The sequence below is a fragment of the Mandrillus leucophaeus genome, unplaced genomic scaffold, assembly GCF_000951045.1.
Source record: "Mandrillus leucophaeus isolate KB7577 unplaced genomic scaffold, Mleu.le_1.0 Scaffold145, whole genome shotgun sequence".
Classification (NCBI taxonomy): Eukaryota; Metazoa; Chordata; class Mammalia; order Primates; family Cercopithecidae; genus Mandrillus; species Mandrillus leucophaeus.
This window is the reverse complement of record NW_012101421.1, coordinates 2151375-2160978: the sequence shown is the minus strand read 5'-3', so window position 1 is coordinate 2160978 and position 9604 is coordinate 2151375.

Below are 9604 nucleotides of genomic sequence, written 5' to 3'. Positions count from 1 at the left end.
CACAAACCACATAACAAAAACCTCAACTACAGGCATCAGGTTTCTAATAGCGCCAATACCTGACCTAAGAGACCAATCACACTGCAAACTTCTGTTTGTAAGGATGAAACTTGTGAGGTATAATCAGGCCCATTCCAATGAAAGGTCAGGAGATATGAGAAAGGAAAGGAGAAAGAAGTCAGTCAGGAAGCATCAGAGAGGAATTGTTTTACACCCCGGGGGGCTATCACAAACAAAATTCAGAAAACTGAAGTGCAAACTTTAAATATCACTAGTAGAAAACATAAATTATAGAAAGAAGTTGCCTCCCTACTTTGAACAGAAGAGCTCTGACATCAAATGCTTGCTGGGGATCATAATTTAATCATTACAATAGAAAGAGTTGGTTAAGAATGACTGACTGGCATTGAGAAACAAAAGAGAGATGGCAAGGGTGACTTCAGAGCTGCAATTCTCACACACCGCAAGAGCATTAACAATATCTCAGTACTGCTTGGAGCCTCTTCTTGGGCTTCTATATTCTTAGTCACTCACTGTCCTCTGTATTCCACCAGTATTCAATAGCGATCCACAACAAAACTGAAATGTGTATTTCCTTAAATTGGGGCTTTTAAACTAATTGCTGTGGGTTCTTTCCATCTGCCACTGCTACAACAGACGAGGTCTCCTTTAACTGTCTTTTTACAGCTGAAATGATCTCAGTGACTAATTTACTTCTGCACAAATCTGTGCCAGACAAAAATTTGGAGAAGTGTCTCTTTTCTTACCCTGCTTTACACTGCATTGGTAGTGTGCATTATATAAAAACATTTTGGCATTTTGGCAGAAAGATAACAACATGTAAAATGAGGAGAGAGGAATTACTCACTCTACAAAAATCATTGTTCTGTTACAGTATTAGATGATTTTTGGTGTTTCATGTCCTTTTTGAGGAAATTAAATGAGATAAGTAATGTAGGTGCTATGACACAGCATTTATAGAAGACATAATTTTGGAGGGATTCTTAGATATGATTATGTCTCTACCTATGACTGACAAACATTAATACTCTGTGGTGTCTTAGTCTGTTTTGTGCTGCTATAAAGGAATACCTGAGTCTGGGTCATTGATAAATAAAAGAGGTTTATTTGGCTCATGGCTCTGCAGGCTGTACAAGAAGCATGGTGCTGGCATCTGCTTAGCTTCTGGTAAAAACCTCAGGCTTCTACTCACGGTGGAAGGTGAAGGGGAGCTTGCATGTGCAGAGATCACATGGCAACAGAGGGAGCAAGAGAAAAGCAGGGAAGCACCAGGCTCTTTTTAACAACCAGTTGTCATGGGAACTCACAGTGTAAGAACTCACACACGCCACAGAGACAGCTTTAATCTATTCATGAGGAATCCAACCTCACGACCCAAACACTTCCCATTAGGTCCCACGTCCAACATTAGGAACAAATTTCAACATGAGGTTTAAGGGCCACACATCCAAACTAAAACAGTAAGAAAACATTATTTAAAACACGTTAAAAATTAGGCAGAAGGAAAATATAGTAAGGAATCAAATAAGCCAAGGAGGGAAGTTGGTACAAAGTACATCCATGAAGCTTTCTATATTTGCAAGTAATGACTGCAAATTAGGCTCTGAGCTTTCTAATAGCCAACATAAAGAAACAACTCTTGCGATAGTTTGGTCACTCTATGTTAGTAATCCTGGGCATAAGTATATAGAGAAATGTAGAACATTTTATTTTATTTAACATTCAACTATAATTAAGTTTTATGTTCAGCTCTCTATACTCAATATTGGCCATACTCTGTCTCTGGAAGAAATAGAAGAGCTTGAACATTCATTGCCGGAAAGAATGAATATACATCTTGTGTCAAAATTTGACTGATAGTAATAAAATAATAAACTCCAAATTTCTCCTTGAAATCCTTTAGGAGAAATAACTGCTTTTGTTACATGGAAGATCGACTGTCACCCATCTGTGATTATATAACTAACCATAGATCCCATCCAGGCCTTTGCAGAAGACTGTCTTTACTGATTTACTAAATATGGTCATTTGTTTGTTTGTATTCAATGTTACGTGATGAATCCAGAATGATCCTATTGGTATTCAGCACCAAGCAGGTGCTGAAATTTCCCAAATCTTGTTATTCCAGTTATAACTTTTAATGTATTTTATTATATGTGATAATATCTATTGGGCAGATTTTTATTTTTAAGGTTTTTCTCTTCCTAAGCATAAGATTATGAGGTATAAAGAATGAAATACCATTTAGAGTCTATATGTATGCGTTTATCTCCTAGAGTCATAAATTCATAATCCTGTTCACATGTAAAATACATATGGTTAAGATGTGAGTAAAATCTTGGAAGAAGGTTGAAAACAGGTCAGCAATAATGAGAAAAGAAGGAAAACAAGAAAAAAAATGTATTGTTTAAGGCATTTAGAGTAGTATTTTGTTTCTAATTCTTCATCAAAATCACAAAGCAGTTTCTGAATATGAATGTAATTGTACATGCCTCTTTATTTGTAATCATTTAATTTTGGCATTCTGAATTGGACTACCCATTAAAATATTATTTTGGTTGCTGAAACAAGTCACATAAGGACATTGGCCTACTTCTTAAGAAATCTGTCCTGAGTCAGAGAAGGGTACTTCATTTTAACACGGGATTCACAAGTCCATTGCTGTATTCCAAAACAATTCTACTGTGTTGCATTCACACAACTCGTCTATAAATGTACCAATTTAGTTCTGACACATCAAGCATAAATTTCAGTTTGAAAGTCTCACTTGGCTGGGTTTTACAGGTGTCCATATTGTTCTGACTATGATAAGAGGTGACATTTGGGCCATTGTAGATATGTTTGTGCTGTGTCTAGAAATTGTTCACAATTTCCTTTTGTTCTATTTCAATTTTTGTATCTAGATCATCTTCTTTCACCCGTTAACACATTAATTGTAGCAGCACAGGCTACATAGTCATGTAGATATAGACTGGGTGTTTTCTGGATACATTATTTCACCCAAGATCTGCAGATTCTGCCCAGCGAACGTGGCATGGCATTAGAACTGGTTTAGTGGTGACTTTTAGAGCTTATGAGAGCCTTCGAGAAAAACCAAACAAGAGAGCCGAGTAGCACATACATCACCAACAACCCTCTTCTCTGATTTAGATGGCAACTGCAGAAAGAAAACTTGGGGAATATGCAAAAGAAAATGGTCTATCCAGCCAGATCAGCCAAGTAAGCCCTGGTGATTGTGGGAGTGACAGGGATTGCATGCAGATTGACCTCATGTCCAGCTGAGTTACACCGATATTTTTAGAGTTTTCATCAGGGGAAAAAAAGGAGCAGGAAGGTGACCGTGTAATTTATTCTCAAGACTGGAACAATTGTGATTATAAAAGGGGATGATAGTAATAATTACACTGGGAAAACCAGCATAAACCAGGACTGTCCTAGCCTGGAAAACCTAGAACTCATGATTCCCCTGGATAGCACTAACCCAGTTACTTCTTTTCAAAGCTTCATATCTTAATATAGAAAGCCTGACAAATAAATGTATAATCTGTAGAAATCAGTAAACCATGAGAAAGGTAAGTTCAAGAGTACATTAGGGAACAGAGTGGTCAGTGTGATTAATAATAGTTGGGGAAATAGTTTAAGTTGCCTATCATTGAAGTATAAATCGACTTAGAATGGGAAACTCTCATCAGCTGAAATAAGGATAGTCTGGGAGGTAAATAATGTGTGGGTAGGAAATGTTTTTACGTGCTCCTCTCAGGAATATATGTAGTATTAACTCTTTCTGGCCACTAGGGGACCACTTAGTACTTTGCACATGACACTGAACTGCTTACATCATTTTGCACATATACTAAAGACAACAGGATGTTAATGGCATCAGGGGCCTGTGACATTTCTTGCCTAAACCGCACACTCCTGATTATATGATATTCTTATCTAGTTCCTTTAAGTAAGTTAGTTATTCCTTTAAGTAAGTTAGCATGGTCATTTCTAACTCAAGGACTCCTTAGCTGTGTGTTGAATCTTTGGTGCACCTTGTCAAGTGCCTGGGTCTGAGCTGCATACTCAGTGAGAATGTGACCAGTGTTTTTTTCCTTTTTAAAGTATCTGAATAACAGTTCTTCCTAGGAGCTTCCCTGGCCCTGCACTAAATGTTGAACTCATATATATATATATATATAGTGTCTAATCCTATAATGTTTTCCAGCAAAACTCTGTTTTCCTCATATTAGAGATGAAAAAACAAGACTTAGATTGAATCACTAATGAATTCATATTGACGGGACAAAGGTAAAATTAGATAAGGGGATTGAATTTGAACTACCTACTAATTCATATACATGGGAGCAGAGATGAAACTTGAATCATTATCCAAAGTCCATATTTTTTTTCGTGTTCCATAAGCACTAGGGAGAAAAGTCAAATGATTACCTGGTTCTTATCATGACATCTGTGATCTTCCGAGCAGAGACTTGCCATTCCACAAGCAGGAAATCTTGCGCTGGTACACTTGTGTTTGCTGTGGATGTGGACTCGGTACAGAAAACCCTACCCCAAGCTGTCTGCCACCTAAACACCCACTCATCCTCTAAGGTCAGTTTCTACATAGAGAATTCAGCATCCGCAATAAATTCTATTAGTGCTCACGAGCAGGTATTTTCTGATGTAAACATTTTATCCTATTATTTTATTTTTATTATCATTTTATGTAGCTATTATAGAAATATATATATATGTAAAGCCACATCCATTGCTGCTACGTGCCAATCACTAGACCATCCTATGCAGAAATTCTGGAGCAAGTCCATCCACTACCTTCAAGTATTACCACTATCATCCTACTTTTCACACCATATTATTGTTCTTAAAAATTTTAATCTGAGTGCTGTGAGAGAACGAAGCCATACCTTACTCACTTCTGAATTCCTAATCCTGAACATACTTACTGGCACATGTTGATCAAGAAATAGAGGAAAAAAGTGCCATCCAGATATCATCTGAGAGTCAATTTCATTTCCAGTGGAAAATCCAATGTGTTCCCAACATTGCTGGGAGGCCTCTAGATGCAGTACCTTCTTGGAAATACTTGCCTATAACAAATTCTTCTCTGCCCTGCGTTGAGCAGCTGCTCCTTTATCTCTGCTCTGAGACTGACCCAAATCATTTTCCCAGAGAGAAGTTTTATGACACACAGCAACACAAACACAAACAGTGAACACTGAATATTTGACATCTCCGGGCAGAAAAATCCATCTGCAATGGATTCCCTCTCATCACTTTTCTCATCTATTCTCTGTTCATTTTTAATGTAGCACAGCTGATCTATTCCTTTTGTTTCCTTTCCTCCTGCTAAGGTATCACCTTCCATTCCAAGGAACTTCTAGAATTATTTTTTAAAGTATATTCTTTGTTAGTTCTTAAGATATTAATACAATATAATTTTTAATCTCATAATAGAAGCAAGAAAAGAAGGTGGGGGAAGGGAGAGAGGGAGGAAAGGTATGGAAGCCACTCAAAGCTATCAGCCTCTTACTAAATCATGTCTGGGCATTCTCTTTCTCTCTCTCTCTCCCTCCCTGTCTCTGTTTCTCTCTCTCTCTCTCAACAGTTTAATGATGTAATTAACACAAAATAAGCAGCACATATTTAAAGTGCACAATTGGATGTTTTGACATCTATATACACTTGTGAAAGTATCATCACAATCAACACAATGAATATATCATCACACCAACAAGTCCCTCAGTTCCTTTATAAACTCATCCAACTTTCCCCATCCTCTACTCCCTACCCTGCCCCAAAAAATCATTCATCTGTTTTCTGTCACTATGGATCAGTTGGAATTTCCTATAATGTTATATAAATGAGATCATGTAGTATTTACTAATTTTTATCTAGCTTTTTTGTCAACATAATTATTTTGAATTCCATTTTATGGATATACCAAAATGCATTTATTTACCCATCTGCTCATGAACATTTGGGTTGTTTCTACTTGGAGCCATTACAAATAAGACTGCCATGAACAATTTATGTACAACTATTGGAACATTTTCATTTATTTTGGGTAAATACCTAAAAGTGGGATATCTGTATCATATGGTAGGTATGTGTTTAGCTTCTTACAAAACCACCAAACGGTTTTCCTAATTGGCTGTACCATTTCACATGTCCCCCAGCAGTGTATGAGAGTTCGAGTCTCTTTACATCCTTGTCTACATGAAGTATGATCAGCCTTTTAAATTTTAAACATTCAAATACATGTGTAACTGTACTTTGTGTTACTTTTAACCTGCAGTTCTTTAATGCGTAAAGTTGTTGAACATCTTTTTGTATGTTTATATGGCATCCATATGTCTTCTTTGGTGAATTGTCTGTCCAGATCTTTGGCCTATTTTTATTGAAGTGTTCGTTGTCTTATTATTGCATTTCTAGAGCTCTTTATTTTTCTAAATAAAAGGAAATACATATATTACAGAGAAAAGTTTTGAACTAATTCTCCCAGTCTGTGGCTGGTTGTTTCATTTGCTTAGCAGTATATTTTGAAAGGCAGAAATTTTTAATGTTAATGAAGTGAAATTATCAATTTGTTCTTTTATAGAACAAATCTGTCATATCGAAGAAGGCCTTTTTTAATCATATCTTGGGAGTCTTTGGTCATATCTAAGAAGTCTTCACCTAATCCAAGTCACAAAAATGTTCTTTTTCGTTTTCTTCTAGAAGTTTTACAATTTTAGGTTTTTACATTTGGTTATATCATTCATTTTGTGTTATTTTTATATATGGTTATAGGTATGGATCAAAGTTATTTTAATATATGAATATTCAAATTTTGGGCAGTACTTATTGTTAAGAATATATTTTCTTCATTGAATTGCCTTAACGCATTCGTTAAAATTTAGTTGTCTATAGACTCTGTCATCTGTTCCATTGTTTTATTGTCTATTTGATGCTAATAGCATACTGTCTTAGTTGTTGTACTTTTACAAGTCTTCAAATCAGAAAGTGTTAGCCTATCAACTTTGTTCTTTTTCAGAGTTATTCTGGTTATTCTGAGTCTTTTGCATTTCCATATAAATATTGAAATCAGCTTGTCAATTTCTATCAGAAAAAAAATCCCTGCTATGATTTTGGTTTGGAATGTATTGAATCTATACGTCAATTTAGAGAAGATTAATATCTAAACAATATTAAGTCTTTTGATGTGCAAAAACAATACATCGTTCCATTTGGTTAGCTCTTCTTAAATTCTTCCCAGGAATGTTTTATAGTTTTTGGTGCACAGATCTTTCACACATTTTGTCAAATTTATCCTTAAGTATTTTATGCTTTTTGTACTATAACATATGTGATATTTAAAATTTTTAATTTGCAATAGCACATTACCAGTATATATAAATACTTTTGTATTTATACCCTGAAAAATTCACTTAATATTTAGATTTTGTATAAATTGCATATAATTATTTACATAAATAATCATGTAGAAATGGAAATTAAGAGTTTTACTTCTCTTTTTCCAACTTGGATGACTCTCCTTTCTTTAATTTATTACACTGGCTTGAGCCTTTCAAGCAATGTTGAACATAGTGGTAAGAGTGAATATTCTTATCTTCTTCCTAGTTTTAGGAGGAAAGCATTTAATCTTTCACCTAAGCATGATGCTAGCGACAGGTTCTCCATAGATGCTTTTATCAGAATGAGTAAGCTCCTTTCTAATCCTGGTTTGATTGGAGTTTTTTTTCCTTTGTCAGAAATAGATGTTGGACTTTATCAAACGCTTTTTCTGAATCCAGTAAGATGATCATAAGGATTTTCTTTTTTGGATTTTCAAATGTTAAACCAACTTTGCATTTCTGGGATCAATGCTATCTGGTCATGATATATTATCATATATATATACACACACACACACACGCAAACACACACACACACACACCGAGAGAGAGAGGAAAAGAGAGAGAGAGTTGGATTTGACTGTCTAAAACGTGTCTATGCTCAGGAAGAATATTGGTCTATACTTTTCTTTTCTTGAAATGTCATCCAGAATGTGGTATCAGATTAATTCTGGCCTTATAAAATGAATTGAGAAGTAATTCCTCCACTTTGGAGGAAAAAATATACACATACACACACACACACACACAGAGAGAGAGAGAGAGAAAGAGAGAAAATTCTCATTTATGGATCTATACAAAATAAATTCAATTCTTCATATTTTAAAACCGTTATTTTATATCTTCCTTTTGTTTCACAGGTTTCTCATGTGATATGCTCTTCAGAACCTTGACTAGCATTATGCTCCTCGTTTTGAGATGTGACAAATGTTTTATTTCCTCATTAAAATGATATTATGAGAAGACAACCCTAGTAATTTTCTTATCACTGCATTGAACAGCAGAACCTTCACATCCCTTAATTTTGTCACTTAACTTTTATTAATGCAGCCGAAGATTGCTTTTTTACAAACTAAATGCTTCTTCACCATTGCTGCCATAAAGCAATGATATTGTATTACAACCAAAACCAGAGGAAACCCCAAATGAAAGGACTCCATCCTTTTTTCCCTAAGAGTAAACTGTACTCTGCTCTTACCCAAATAAGTGAAGATTCCTCTTCTTAAACAGACACAAGGGAAGATCTAAGGAGTGAAAACATCTTATTCTTTTGCTGATGTCTACAGCAAAAACAAACAAGAAAACAAAAATCTGCAAGTACCACAAAAACTTTTTGTTGGAAGGTGCTTTATAAGTGCCCCAGAAGCCAAGTTAGTGGCCAAAGGGGAGATCTAGGAATTATGAAAAAAAAAATGTGTGGCTAGACACGAATGGCCAACTACAGTTATCGACACCAACAGAACTCTTCTCTTCTGTTTCTATAAATCTTTTGATTCAAGATGATAAGATTTGTTACTTGTACTTTGGCCTAAGTGAATAAAAAAAAAAAAAAAGAATTACTTGATATGAAAAGAAGCTCTTATCAGTGTCCCAATAGTATCAGACATACCTTGAGATGATTGATAGTACTGATACTACCTGTCTCCCAACTGCAGGTCTTTGTCCCAATATGACATGAAGCAACTTAGATAAGGATTTCATGGGTTAGATTTATTTAAAGTATGTTGACTTTTTGGTCGAAAATGAGTTCTTGTGAAATTTAGCAGGATGATTAGTAAATAGTAGATAATGTATAAATATTTACAACATAAATGAGTAGGTAATTAAGTAAATGCTCACACAATTCAATAGCAAAATACCAAATAATCCAATTAAAAAATGGTCAAAGGACCTCAAGAGACATTTTTTTCCAAAGACATACGAATAACCAACAGGTGTATGAAAAGGTGCTCGACATCACTAATCTTAAGACAAGTGCAAATTAAAACCACAATGTGTTATCACCTCACACCTGTTAGGATGGCTATTATCAAAAAGACAACAGATAACAAGTATTAGTGATGGTGTAGAGAAAAGGGAACCTTTGTACACTAACGGTGATAAGGTAAATTCTAACAACCAAAACAGAAAAACGTATGGAGGCTTCTCAACAAATTGAAAACAGAACTACCATATAATCCAGC